The 15,746-nt window shown below is 37.1% G+C and overlaps 1 long non-coding RNA gene across 3 annotated transcripts in view; it reads right to left on the bottom strand.

Annotated features, from left to right (window-relative positions):
• Nucleotides 1-3,719: 3,719 nt before the first annotated feature.
• Nucleotides 3,720-15,746, bottom strand: part of LOC123634956 — a 30,028-nt gene continuing 18,001 nt past the window's right edge. For 2 of the 3 annotated variants that reach the window (XR_006734017.1, XR_006734018.1), the window contains one exon: nt 3,720-4,288. This is a non-coding gene — a long non-coding RNA (uncharacterized LOC123634956). Of the gene's footprint in view, nt 4,289-10,458; nt 10,517-15,746 lie in introns of those variants that run through there. The other variant, XR_006734019.1, reaches the window with a different exon arrangement.

Below are 15,746 nucleotides of genomic sequence, written 5' to 3'. Positions count from 1 at the left end.
TTCCTAAGTAAGTACGGTCTCAAAAATTGTGTTCACACGTGCATGTGTGTGTGCATAAGCACTCTGTTATTGCAAATTTATTATATTAATAACATGCAAGACAGACCTGGGAAATAATGAGAAGTCAGACTGGAGAGCTGGGCAGGGGATAAAAAGTCCTTGTGTTGCACGCTAAGGAGCATGAACGTTATGCTGTGGGTGAACGGGAGTCAGCGAAGTTTTTTTAAGCTGCATGGCAGCTGGCAGATCTGCCCTTTGGAAAAGGGCAGAGGAGAATCACGTTGATGAAAACTTGGTGCATGGATGGGGGTAGGGTGAGGGGAGAATGGTAAAGAGACGGCTGCAACAGGTCAGATAAACAATGATGAAATCCTAACTTAAGACAATGGTAATAGAGAAAGAGTAGATAAAATGAAATCAAGAGATATTTAGGTGGTAAAATCGGACATGCTCAGTGGCGTGGAATGTGAAACAGCGGACTCCTGGCTCTGGCTCGAATCACTAGGGTGAGGGTGGTGCCACCAAATGAAAATCCAGTTTGGGATACACAGAGCCTGGCACACCCGAGGGAACATTTCCGACGGGGAGATTGGTATCTGCTTCTTAGGGGAAATGCTGTGCTAGTTTTCAAGTTAGATACGTCAAAGGATGGTGACACTATTAACCAGGATATGTAATACCATTTAGAGATCCGCAACTGTTCAGAATGAAAATTATAATTTGGGGTTTTGTTTGTTGACTTTGATTAAATGGTGGGATAACCCTGTGAAGGTGTCCACAAAGAGTTTAGAAGTGCGGTATTTTCACACTATGGAATACTATGTTCCCTTTTAAAGGATTAGATAGCTCCATATGCATTGATTAGGAAAGACATCCATGATTTGTTATACACAAAAAAATACAAGTTGCAGAACAATATTTAGCATGATCCAGCTTTGTAATAGCTGTACAAAATATATATGTAAATACATATGAGGGCTGTCCGGAAAACATCCAGTCATCGTTAATATGATGAGAATATATTACATGGATGCTTTCCGGTCAGCCCTTGTATATGTATGAATATATTATATAGATATATGTAAATACAAACATATAAATGTATATAAATAGAAGTATACATATGTATATATGTATATATGGGAGGAAGAGAAGACAGCTAATCTTTTACTGGATAGTACATCCATTGTATTCTTTGTGTTGTTACAATGGATATTCCTTATTTATGTGTTTTTTAGTTCTTTTTAGGGTTAAAAAAAGGTATGGAAGAAAATAAGATTGCCAAGTGAGAGTGCAGAGGAAGGAAAGAAAGGGGCCAAATATAGGAACCTAAGTAATGCTGTCGGCATAATATAATTTGAGTCAGCTAGAGGGGAGAAGAGGACTGGAAGATACCTGAGAGTTCATGACAGTCAGGAGAAGAATGCTTAGATAGTGTTGAAGACTTCAAAAAAAGATGGACAGAATGATGACCTGAATGTGGCTAAGGGACGTAGGAAACCGACAAGCTTAGATTAAACAGTTTCTTGAAAGCAGGGCCAGATTGCATTTGCTGAAGCAGGAGATTAAAATGGGGACATACATTTGCATTGACTAGGTGCGGGTCCCAGGAGGAAGACCAAAACCATGAGGAACAGAGTCAGTTCACAGATGCACGAGTGAGCTGCATTTCTGTAGCATTTACTATGTGCCAACACTAGTTTGCGTTCTTTACAAACATTAACTATCATGGCAGCACTGTGAGATAGGCAATAATATCATTCTCACTTCACAGGACATGCCGACCAGACTGGAAGAACTCCTATATGCTCTAACTAATGATCTCGCTTGTTATTCTGTATTTTATAGAAAAATTCTAAATGGCAAGAATAATTTTTCTTTGCAAAGAAATCTATAGAGGAATAAAAAGTTGCTGTTCACTGCCTTGAAACTTGACCTTATTATTACTTGCTCCAGTGTATGTGGGTTACAAAAGGAAGATGGGGAAAAACTAAGAAGGAGAGAGAATAAAACCATTTTATATATCAAAAAATAAAATAAAATAAAATGGGGACACAGAGGTAGCAAAGCAGTTAGTTACCAAGGAAAGTGGTTCGGCCAAAGAGAAACTGGAGCATGCTTGTGATCTAAGGAGGACCAGTGTTCTGATAAAGGCTGAAAACAGAAGGGAGAGGGTGTAACTGTGCTGTTCAACTTCTTTTGAAAATGAATCAATACTGTGTATACTTTTATGTTTGATTTCAAAATCAAGTAGGCTTTTGCTTACATTTACATTTGATTACAAAGAATCACACTGGGGGCTTTTATAATTAATTGTTGATTCCCAACTTTGCCATTTTTCAGACAAAAACAGGAACCGGAAAGCAGGGGCTGGGCAGGCTGTCTGAGGTGTGACGCACGCTGCCAGCCCAGACAGCTGTAGTCGATGTTGTCTTGGTTCTCATGAAAGGCAGTCTTCTAACACTGTATCAAACAACCCTGATTGTTCAAAGTGACAGTAACCACAACAACTAAATCCGTTGGCGGTAATGTAACTCCACCCAAAGGTGGCCCCTGATGTGATACAAGTGAAGACTGCAACTGCATGTACTATATACCTCTTCGGTATAGGACTTAAACTATTTTTGTGCAAGTTGTTTGCAATACACACATGAGAAAACTGTGCCATTTGAACATATATCTGGTTACTCATTTGGGAATAATGCAAGATAAATTTCAGTCCTTAGTTTCCTTCCGCATCATCCATCAGAATCTTATCAACATTGGCATGTGGTTAGGATATGTAGGTTGATCTTAAATTTTAAATGTTGACATTAGCCTAAAAAATGGAAAAACTATAGGGTATACCTCCTAGGAGAGATGCTAGAGTAGAAAATCAGAAAATGCGTTCTAAATCTAACTATACGTGATTTCAGATTATCTGTGAAACTAAATTTAGACTATTTGTCATTTGAGGTTATATAGTACATAATGCTGGTAGAGCGCTGACTATGTTTAACACAAAGTTATTGTATCAAAGTACTTCCCCAAAATAAATCAACCTTACTTCACTACCTTGGATTACAAGACTTTATAGAAAGTATTGATACAAGCTGTTGCCATAGCTCTTTTGGTATTCACTGAACTATGAGAAAATGTCTCCCTAAAATAAACTCTAAATTTCCTGATGGTAGTCTCACATAAGGTTGGAATTTAGAGCAGAAAGAAATAAGGCTGGAAAGGATAGGGTGGGGCTGGCTATGGAGAGCCTTGAATGAAATGTCTATCATTTTTGGTCTCTGTCAGGCACTAGATGTCACCTTTGAGACTGCATGCCCTCCTCTCTGTTACTATTGGACCTGTGTACATTTCTATGGACACATTTATTTTATTATCTGTAATTGTCATTCATGGAACTATCTCTCCTTCCTAGATTATGAGCAATCTGAAGAGTGGGGAACACATCTTTATTCTGAAGTTTTTTATTCCAGAGCCTAGCATAGTGATTGGTGACCAGAAAGAGCTCAACAAATGCCAAAAGGAATAAGGGAATGGAAGAATGCATGCTGGTGTGTACACATGTGATACATGTACATTAGGCTATGAAAAGTGGCCTTAAAACAAAGAGATGTTTTCAGATAAAATTTTCCAGGTTGTACTCTGGACCCTCTCCCGTAGCTCTATTTTTCTCTCCCTCCCTCCTTCCTTCCCTCCTATCCATCCTTCCTTCCTTCTTTCCTTCCTTCCTCCTCCCTCCCTCCCTCTCTTTCTTTCTTGAAATTAGATTAATATTCATTTCGGCACTGCCTAATGTATCTCTCCCTACATTTAGGCGTGACCCCTGCAAAGCAATGTGGAACACTGAAGCATGGTCCAGGGGTCCAAGTCTGATTCAGGGTATAGTCACTTGGAATAGCAGGGAGAAACAGAATAAACTCTGCGTAAGAAGGAACACTGAGGCCCACAACTGAATGGAACAAATCCGTTGTGAAGTCTTTGAGGCAAGTCCTGGGAGCAGAAGGCAGGATTTATATTCTAGGTAAATGCAGTGAGGTAAGAAAAATTGGGAAGGGTAAGAGAGAAGAAGATCCAGAACTTGGGACATAACGATGGCTGCTTTTCTGAAGTTCTTCCACTTTTGGTGCATCTTGAGTAAGAGGTATGACAGAGTCAGAGTACACAGGCACTCTCTCGTCTTGGTTTCCAGAGTTTCCTACAGTCTCATCTTCATTTATGTGCTCCATTCAATGATGCGTGCTTCATTTATTTGTCCAACCCACACGTTTCTTTGCATATGGTGCACCAGGTACTAAATGAAAATGGTAAGTGGAAAAAACACAATGGTGAATGAGCCACAGCCCCAGAACTCAAGGACCTCCCAGTCCAAAAGGAAAACAGACATGTGAACAAATTCTGAGTAGGTAAACAGTCCAGGAAAGTATGTATAAACGCTGTGGGAGCTCAGAGGAAATTCCTGAGTCTGCTTGGGATAATGATGATTGAGATGGGAAGGTCTTCACGAAAATTCGATAAAACTGAGACTGGAAGTTTAGCAGGCAAACAAGGAGGACAAGAGCAGGTAGAATAATTAACTAATTAAAAATAAACATATTAAAAATCTGAGTTGCATAAAAAACAGGATACATTCAGAATTCAGGTAGTTCAGGTAAAATGGAAAGAAGTGGTGGGATATATGGATGGACTTGTAGCCAATGGTCTAAACTTGATAGCCTATGGAACCTACCAAAATTAAGCAAAACTGGACCATAAGTTAGATAGTGAGAAATACAGATGTCATGAATTTGATCCAAGACATTGGCAAAGGGGAATTGAGAGAAAGGTGCACATTTGAAAAGCAAGATGGAGGGAGAACTGACAGAAGTCGGTGATGTGACTGCATGTGTAGGGTGAAATACAGGATAGTCGTATGAGTCCTGAGTTTCTGGGTTGGCTGGCTAGATTGCATAGTGGTACATTTATCAAGATTGGGAAAATAGGAGAAGTAGCAGGTCTGAAAGAGATGAATTCAGTTTCGGAAATGTTGAGCTTGAGCTCAAACTCAGTATGTCCAAAATTAAATGCATGGCCATGGCAAACCATGTGAGGAGGACGTGGCTGGGTCATGACTTGAACGCAGAGTGTGGACACACGCTTTCCTTTGGATTCTGACAAGGCTGTTTCACAGTTCACACATGATTTCTTCACACATGTTCATGGTATACTTTGCTCTTTAATGACAATACACACTTTCATTTCTTGCTTAATGCCTAAGTCAAAATAAGAGTTTTGACTAGAGGAGGAGTAAAGTCTCCTTTAATCTTCTGATCTGTATGCTTGGGTAAAATATATGCCATTAACAAAATTTAAAAATGAAAAACAAAGGTGAAAATAGGTCTGTTTCTCCTTATATAAAAGGTATGTAACCCACTTCCTTTGTGGGGATTAACTGTGTATGGTCTTTAATGTGAGAATTAAGACTTGGGCAGCTTGACCCGAGCTAGGTTAATCAGATGCTTTCTCGTGGGATTTTTTTTACTTATGAGCAGAGCAAGGACAAGAAGACAGCGGCAGCACCCTAATCAGGGCATGAGCACTGAAGTGGTGACTGCCGGGGTGCTTTTTAGCTCTGGTGACTTTTTGGTTCCTGCCTAGTCCCAAGCTTCCCATGCCCCAGTCTCCTGTAGGTGCTGTGAGCCTGACATCTTCTCAATACATTCCCTTTGCTGCAAGTACCCAATTAGTTTCTACCACTTTTGATAAAAAACTTGGCTGAACATCAGGATAGATTAAGTCATTCAGTCAACAAGAAAATACTATCTATCTCCTAACTCTCTAATTGAGAGTTACTACTAAAACTATTGAATGTAGCTCAGAATCAGAAAAGATCTCAATAGTGAGCTTTTTTGAAAAGAGAATTTTATTCATTTAAAATATGTATATTTTTTTTTGTAGAAATGGGGTCTCACTATGTTGCCCAGGCTGGTCTCAAACTTCTGACCTCAAGAAACCCTCCTCCTTGGGCCTCCCACAGTACTGGTATTAGGGGCAGGAGTCACTGTGCCCAGCTTGAAAAGAGAATTTTATTAGCTTATCTTTAATTCAGAACTAGACACATTTCTTCCTGTCTGTCTGGTTTATTTTACAGTAATTCAAGCATAGGTATGTTGTTTCTAGTAAAATCTGTTAAGTTGATTGAAGAGTAATTTCAATAGGTGTTTTTTTAGTTTTGTTTTAAATTGTAAACGATGTATTTTTCTGCAGGTGAGTATCTGAATAGGAAAGGGATATTATTCTTATAAATTTAGTAAACATTTATTGAGTGATTATTGTGTGCAAAGTAGCATGCTACTCATAGAGGTTAAAAAGGTGTTCTTTTTCATCATTTTGTATTTTAAAGTAGCTAGCATACTGATACTTGTATATTAAGTTCCTGTCCTCATGGAGCTTAGATTCTAGCTGCGGAGACAGGGGACAAAAGAGAAGAATAATAAAAGTTGTAGTGTGCACTCGGAAGGACACAGGCTAGGAGATGAGGTGGCGACTAACAGCGGGACCTGTCTTAGGTAGATCCTGAGTACAGGACCAATATAGTGAGACCTGGAGGACGAGGAGAGGCTGCTGTACACAGCATGTGAAGAAGGTCCTCCTAGTTTCACCAATTACAAGTTGGGGGCACTTTGGGCAACTTATTGAACCTCTCTGTGCCTTTGTTTCCTCGTCGGTAAAATGTGGAGAGCAATATTGTCCATTCCCTACAACCGTCGTGTGGATTCAATGTGTTAATGTTTGTAGAACACTTAGAACAGTACATAGCACACAGCACGAACAAAATAAATACTAGTTGTAGCTATAAGATCATTCTTATTGTTCCACGAAAAGGGACCAGGCATGCATACAAGCCTGAGGCAGAAAAATCTTTGGTGCATTAATTAAACTGGAGTGAGAGCATCGCAGCTAGAGCAGAGCGGGCAGATGCGAGAGGCGCAGAGGAGGCTGGAAACACAGAATCCGATCACGCAGGCCTTGTGGTTCATAGTAAAGAGTCTGGAGTTTGTTCTAAGTAGAATAGGAAGCCACTGAAGAATTGAAGCAGGGGATTGGTGTTATTGGATTTGTGTTTTAACGTTATCCCTTCATCTGCTCTGGGGAAAATGGACGAAGGGGAGCAGGAGTGGAAACAGAGGGACCAGTTAGGAGGGTGTCGTGCAGCAGTCAGGGTGAGAGATGATAGTGGCTTGGACGGAGGTGACAGGAGTAGAGAAGAAGAGAAGAGAGTGGTTTCAAGATATATTTTGGAGATAGACTTGGTCCTAATAGTATTTGTGAATTAATTGAGTTTGGCGAAAAGGTGAAGCTTAAAGCAGGGCTGCCGTATACAGTTGTGCAGGATGTTCACTGCATAAAGAGTGCGTAGCTGAGCAGGGCAAGTGGGAGCTGAAATGCCGCGGGCACTTGGCTCACCAAGTCTGTCCCCTGGCATGGGCTACATCCACTTACGAGAAGGAGTACCTTTTCCTAATTTGTACGAAGGCACTACATAGACTAGAAGCAGTCCCACCCTTTAATTCTGGCTTGAGTGACTGGATAAATGGTGTTGCCACTGACAGAAATGGGGACATTGGGATGGAGGAGAGACAGGTTTGTGAAGGAAAAAAAATCAAGAGTTTGGGCCCTTATTAAGTTTGAGATGACTCTGAAATACCTAAGTAGAGATTTCAGATTGCTAGCTGTTTAATACTGGACTTCTTGTCTTCAGCTTTGCTGTATCTACTAATGTATCTGTAGATGCTTTTGGATTTTTATTCAGCGTGATCATATTCACAAATAATGACAATTTTATGTATTCCTTTCCAATCTGTGGTTTGTTTGTTTTTTTTCCTGCCTTACTGATCTTGCTCAGGTCTTTAGAACAAGGCTGAAATAAGTGGTGCCAGAGATCATCCTTGCTTTACTCCAGATCTCAAACACAAAGCTGTTGGCAGATCTCCATGGAGTATAATATTTGCTAATTGTTTCTTTGCAGAGACCCTTATCAGATTAATGAAGTTTCTGTCTATTCCTAGTTAGCTAAGTTTTTTTGTTTATCAAAAGACGATGTTAAATTTTATCAAATGCCTTTATATGTCTATTGAGATAATCACGTTTTCTGTCATAATTTTTCTTTCTCATAATTTTCATTTCTCATAATATCCTCAGATTTTGGTGACAAGGTTATGCTGGCCTCATGAAACAAGTTGCTCACTTTCTATTCTTTGGAAGAGTTTGTTTTGGAATAGATTCTCATAAGAGAAAGTTATCTCTTCCTTAAATCTTTGATAAAATTCACTGGTAAAGTTATCTAGACTTGGCCTTTTCTTTGTGGAAAGGATTTTGAACATGAATTCCTTTTCTTTAAAAGTTATGAGGCTATTTAGATTTTTCTCTATTTTTTTCTCTTTTTTTACCTTTAATAAATCATATTTTCCTAGGAATTTGTGTATTTCATCTAAATTTTCAAATTACTGACAAAATTATTCATAATGATATAATAATATTCTCTTATAGCTTTAAAGTTGACATTTGTTGTATGTGTCTTCTTTCTTGTTTTTCTTGGTCAGTTTAGTGAAAGGCTTATCAATTTTATCAATTATTCCAAAGAACCAACTTTGGGGAGTGACTGCTAATGGCATGTACAACTCTATGAATATACTAAAAATCACAGAATTGTACATGGTAAAAGGATGAATTTTATGTATGCAAATTATATCTCAATGAAACTGTTATTTAAATATATATATCAACAAAATAACATGACCTATAATCTATATAGGTAGCAGTGATGTTTATATTTGCCTACATCAAGTCTTCCAGTAACATTGCTTGTCTTTGTTTTTGAACATTGTAATATTCTTTAGATCACATAATTTTATCAAATTAGCCACATTAATGGTATTGCTGGGAAGGTTAGAATCATTAATATATGACTTCTTTAAAACCTTCAACTTTTAAATAACTGTTAATAATCTCCGGAGAATATTGGTACATGTTTGGCAGAGACCAAGCCAATTAAGGAAAGTAGGTCACAGAACACAATCCAATTCGAACTTGGCACGGGGTGACCCAGTGTTTCTTTCTTCACATAATCACTATGTTCTAATCAATCTATGATTCTGACCTTTGAGTCAGTGGGTAGTCCATTATTACTCAATGGCTGCTAAATCCAGAGTCAACATTTTGGAAGCTAAAGAATGCCATCTTCTTTCAAAATCTTTTGGTTTCCTAAACGCTGAGCCCAGCTAAAATCTCTTGCCAGCATTTAGTTACTTCATGCGTATGAACTAAAAAATAAACAGGATACAATTAGCATGGGATAAAAAAAATAGAGAGAATGTATTTATTTTCTAACATGTTAAACATATTAAAAACACATTAACTGTATTAAACATATTTAAAAAGAAGTTACATACTGTGAAGCACATTAAAGTCTTAAAAAAGCATAGATGAGATTTTCTTATTTATCAAAATGTTATTCTTTTTTTCCTACAGATACTAAACCAAAAAAATTTTATTTCAAATTAGAAAACATCAAATTTTTAAAATTCAAGTGACAGAATACTTGTTCTGTCTACAGGCTGTCAAAAGCCACTTTGCTTACTTCTCAGAGGTATCTAACCCATAAATTTGAAAGGAAAAGAAAAAAATCGGTGGCTTTGGTTTTAATAACTTTTGCAAAAGTATGTGTATCTTTTTAGAAGAATAATGCATTGAGCATAGTTTTCTCTCTAAATAAAGCAATTATTCATTTATATTAGTAATATATAAAATGCTCAAACTATTAATAGATTATCAATTTTCCTAGGATCTTTTCTATCACATCTCAAAAAAAGTTTCTTTCTTTTTTTTTTTTGAGACAGAGTCCTGCTCTGTCACCCTGGCTAGAGTGCCATGGCGTCAGCCTAGCTCACAGCAACCTCAAACTCCTGGGCTCAAGCGATCCTCCTGCCTCAGCCTCCCGAGTAGCTGGGACTACAGGCATGTGACACTATACCCAGCTAATTTTATATATATTTTTTTAGTTGTCCAGCTAATTTCTTTGTATTAGAAAAATACAAAGAAAAAGTAGAGATGGGGTGGTGGTGGGGTCTCGCTCTTGCTCAGGCTGGTCTCGAACTCCTGAGCTCAAACGATCCGCCCGCCTCGGCCTTCCAGAGTGCCAGGATTACAAGTGTGAGCCACTGCGCCCAGCCTAAAAGTTTCTTTCTTAACAAAAAAATACTATAAACATAAAATCCCAAGAGATACATAAGAGGCACATATAAGAACCTTTGTTAAGAAAAGTGGTTTGAAACCTTGAGAAGTCATTTCAGTGTAAAAAAAGTAATTGCACTTTTGCTGAAGAACAGCTAGCTTCTATATAATGATTCATTTCATATAGCAATAAATTGTCTCTTTGGAAAACTAGATACACACCTCTAAAATGGTCCCCAAGGTTCTAATAGTTTCTGTCCATGAGAATGAAAAGAATTAAGTGCAAATGACTTAATATGCAGGTGCATATCTGCAAACGGAAACCAAAATGACAAATACAATTTTAGATTCAGTAATCCATATGCTTCTGTGAGAGGTTAAAATACTGTGAGAAAATGTGTGAAAAAATAGCTTATTAAATATTCATTCTTGAACCTCATGGTATCTTTGCCTTCATGCATTCAATAATACATAAAAATCTTTAAAATCATATCCAGAAGAAAATCATGGTGACTCATAACAGACAAAGGATTTATACATCTGCTTTATAAAGAATTCCTGCAAATTAGTAAGGAAACAAATAAAGCAATAGTATAGTGGGTTTGGAGTATGAATGGACAAGTCACCAGAGAAGTACGAATACATAATAAACATATGAAATGATGCTAAACTTCACCAGCTAAGAAATATAAATTAAAATACATGTGACATTTTTTTCTAATCAGATTAGAAAAATCAAAAATATTGATAACAATAACTGTTGCACTGGTATCAAGTGTGGGGAAATGAACTCTATTATATTGTTGGTGGACGTATAAATTTATGCAAACTTTTGGAGGAAATTTAGCTTTCCCTATTAAAATCTGAAAAGTACACATTCTGTGACCTAGTAATCCCACTTCTAGGAATCCATCCTATAAACAGTTACATGAGAATATAAAAGTACAATAGAAATTGCTGACTACTTATTTAGTAACTGCAAAAAATTAGAAACAACTTAAATATCTATTGATAAGTGCATGTGAAATGAATGAAGGTATAGACATAAACTGGAACACTATCATAACCATTAAAATAGATAGGGTTTCTGACATACTGGCAATGTTGCTCTTAAACTGAGTAATGTATGTTTGACTGTTCACTATATAACCACATATATAATTGTACATATGTGTTTACACGCTTCTGAATTTTTACAAAAAAAATGAAGAGGAAAGAATAAGGCTAGATCTACATGTATTAAGCAAGTAAGATGTATGTGAAATGTTAAGAGAAAAAAACACAATACAAGACCATTGTGCATGGCAAATCCCAATTTTATGAGAAGTCCTATGCATGCATGTACATGGACATGTAAATATGCTTATATGGCATGTAAAAAACCTTTGTAGGATGTAACAATAGGGATACTTATAGGAGGAATTAGGTAGCATTGGAGAGATTTTATACTTTTTACAAAATATTATTTTTAATGATATATATATATATACATTTTTTTACTTTTGTGTGTGTGATTCAATTGACTAAAAGAAAAAGCTTTCCCAGGACACCTGAGCAAACAAAACAAATTTAAAGAAAAGAGACCAAACTTGAACACATTCCAATAAAATTGTATACTAAATCAGCAATAGCAGGCATATATTGAGTATGTAATAATATATTATGCTATGTGCATGGTGAAGGAGAATTTATAGAGAAGTTTATAACACTATGGTTATACTTATGTTTCTTGCATTGTAGTTAGAGAAATAAACTATTTTATCAACCACAGTTGATCTATTTTTATATAAAATTTGAGGTAATGTTTTAATTCAACTAGAAATCATAATTCACTGAAATTTCTCCCAAATGATAATAAAAGCAGACATTTATTCAGTGCTAATTAAGTTCCGAGTACAATTCTAAGTGTGTTATATGTATTAATCAATGTATCACAACCAATTATTATAATCACTTCTATTTACAGATTAGGAAAATGAGACACAGAGAGGTTAAGTAACTTGACAAAGGTCACACAGGTTGTAAGTGGTGGGACCAAGATTCAAACCAGATACTCTGATTCTAATATTTCCACCATTCTATATTGTCTATCAAAGAATTCCAAGTAAAACCTAATATTCATTATTAAAAGATGTTATAACATTAAAGTATGTTTTGTGCCTATTTCCAAAAGACACATAAAAACATTTTTGAAAAATGTAGAACATTGTAAAATGTAAAATATCTTGATTGCAAAACTTTAGTTATTGTGTCTTTTGCCTTAACTCAAAGATTCTTATGCTTTGATACTATAGTGGATTACATTCAATGTTCCATGTATCAGGACAAAGTTCTTTTCTGAAGGAAATAGTATATAATTTTCAGAAACTGATTAGAATCAACTGTTTCTTGTTTACTTAAATAGATTAATATGAATTGACACTGCCATTCTGTTTATTTATTCCACAGCAAAAGAACTACAGAACAAGTTAAGTCTTGAATAATTTATAAAGATTTATTCTGTTAGTAGATAAGACTTTCAGAGTAAATGAGACTATACAGTCCTTCTTCCCCAGCAAATTAAAATTCAGTTTAGAAGATGGAGTGCATTTAAGAACACTAAGAGAATAATAACAGCAACACTGTATATAAAGAAGTATTAGAATGTGTGTCATAAGATATATAAGAGAAATAACAGTTCTGAGAAGTTGGAAACTGCTGGAATATGAAATAACTGCAGGAGTTTTTATGCCTAAAGAGGAACTGAAATTGGACCTACATAAGGGAGTAAAAGAAGGAGTCATAAAAGAGGTGTAAAGGAAAATAAAAATCTCAGAACTCCACCCCCCAACTCCTTATGCAAAAGGGAAGGTCAAACCCGGAGGTTGAGTCATGCAATAGCCCCATCCAAATAAAAAGCTGCTACTAGCATTATGCACCAGCCAGATCCCCACAAAAAGGTAAAAGGCCCCAGGCTGTTAGGAAAGACTGCTCCCACAGATCATTCATAAGCAAATTCCTTGCTGGCCTTCCAGAAGAAAGGACATGCAAATTGTCACTTCAGGTCTGCAGATTAAGTCTAACTCCTAAAACTATAGTCTGTTTAATTACACACTATTAATGTTGGTTACAAGTTTATTTTCCCAGGCGCAGAAGAGAGACAAGATTAAACATTCTCACCTACCCAGGGACATCTACACAATTGATGCTTCTTCCTTCACTCCCTTTTTCTCTTCTAATGTTCACCTTATCTTATGTAAACTATAGATTTCCTGGCCCTTACAAAAATGTAACCATTTGTCTCACTGCCCACTCCCCTCCTCTCTTATTTTTCTTTCTGTATGCTCTATCCCCTTTAAAAACTGAGTTCCTAAATCCTGCTTCAAAAAAACCGTCACAGATTTGTCTGTGGCTTGTGTTTTTCCCAGCTGTATCCTCAAACTTTAGCTTAGTAAATGTCCATTGATTGAGATCTTTGCCTCAATCACTTATCTTGAGTTGTCAGAGGGAACTTTACTTTTTTTAAAAAATATACATAATATTATTTTACCTATGCTCCTAGTGTTAGGTAGATAGCAAGGGACTCCGGGTCTCCTAGGGAGGAAAGTGGGTGCTGTTGCCTTGGTGCAATTGCCCCACCCGGGAAGAAAGACAACGGTGGGCTCCAGGCCCCTCTCTTGGTCCTGCTTCTCCCTAATCCTCTCCCAAGTGACTGCCATACCTGGGGGAGGGAATACCCTATAAATCAGACAAAGTAACTCAGCGCACCAGCTGCAAAAGAATGCAGAGGACTTGCTAGCCCACAGGGCAAGCAGCATAGGTATGATAGTCTGGAAATTAACCTAGAACAACCTGCATGTGTAGTGAGACTCAAGTCATGCAATTCCCAACTGTCCAATCAAAGTGGTTCCATGGTGACCTCAGAACCATGAGGGAGGTCCCAATCTGGGCACTATAAAACAAGATGCAGACCGTAACCCCACCCTTTTTTTCCGCCCTTCCTTTTGCTTGCCGTTTGCTGCGACAATGGGTCCGGTAGTCATCTGTGGCATATGTATCATGCTCTGCAGACCTGGATCTTGCTCCTGCTCAATAATCCTGTCTTTCTCTCCTCAATAAGCCTCATTTTCATGCTTGCCTTACTTCGGCGTGTCTGATCATTCTTCGGTCATGAGCGCTCCAAGAATTGACATTTCAGACTGAAACCTGATGTTAGAACTGCTGAAAAATTACTATCATTATTTTACTATTAAGTACATTTTGAAAAAATATCTTACACTACACAACAGGAAGGTCTTTTTAAGCTAATTATGTTGTAATGTCTGAAAACACTTCTTTTTCTTTAATCCAAGCCAATTAAATGATAAGAATCCCTTCCTTTGCAATTCTTTTATGCATTAATCACCCAGCACTCTTTCTTTGCCTTTAGCTACACTAGTCCAAACAAAAGTATAGATCAGTTGATTTCTAGTTCTTATACCTACGTTTTACCAATAAGAAATGAAGAGATCACTGATTGGTAAAAGGTTATCTAGTAACATTCAGCACCTCTAATTTGCATTTTAAAGCTTCACCATGCTCAGGTTATCATGGCACAGAAATATGAAAGTGAAAACACTGGGAATCTGGACACCCAAATGAATAGTGGGATGCAGAGAAAGAATTTGGTACCACAGTGGGCTACATCTCCCAATGCCCTAAAAGGCAAATGTTTATACCAGGAAAACTCATTTAAGTAAAATACTTCATGCTATCAAAGGGGAAGCAAGTTGCATAAGATTGATTAGAGAAAATTTCAAGATAGGAGCAAATTTAATGATAGAAGAGCAAGGAAGTAGTTTAAGAATGTTTCATTTTAAAAAATAGTAAAGCAACAAATTTTATTATCCCTAATAAATTCCCTAGGCCTTATCTATGTCTACCCAGAAATTTCTATAAACACTTAAATTTACAGAGATTACCGAAAGAATTCCCACCCTTCCCACTACACGGGGGAGAAAGAGTGGGTGTATGCCAGTCATACTGTGGAGAGGAGAGGGCGGGATGGGGGTGGTAGGCAGGTGTGAGTGCCAAGAGACTGAGAACTTGTCCCAAAATAAATGCTTGGAAGATATCCAAACTTTCGGTCATCAGCATTCAGTCCCTTTGCCACACAAGCAAAAAGGAATAAAATACACAATAAGAAAGCAGACAAATTAAAAGAGAAACTATCAGAGACTCTCCCCAAATGGTTTCATTTAAAAGTGGGTTGAAGGAGAGGTCAAAGTCAGTTCCTTTATATACAAATTATCCTTTTGATGATCTAAGGCTACAGCAAAAGCAATATAGAGCAATCATCTAAAACACTCATATAGGAAATGGAGGAACACATTGTTTATTAAGGTTGTTCATATTTGGGTTCCTCAGGAAACTGAATAACATGGAAATTTGAGTGCATTGGAGCATGAACTCAAGAGGAAACTTCACACTAAAAATTTCAGCTTGAACTAGCTTGGACACTCAAATTAGCCTTCAGTCAGGCTTTATTATTTTAGTCAATGAATGGACTGCTTGATTTTTTG

Source organism: Lemur catta, chromosome 3 (assembly GCF_020740605.2).
Source record: "Lemur catta isolate mLemCat1 chromosome 3, mLemCat1.pri, whole genome shotgun sequence".
NCBI lineage: Eukaryota > Metazoa > Chordata > Mammalia > Primates > Lemuridae > Lemur > Lemur catta.
This window is presented reverse-complemented; position numbering and strand designations above follow the sequence as displayed.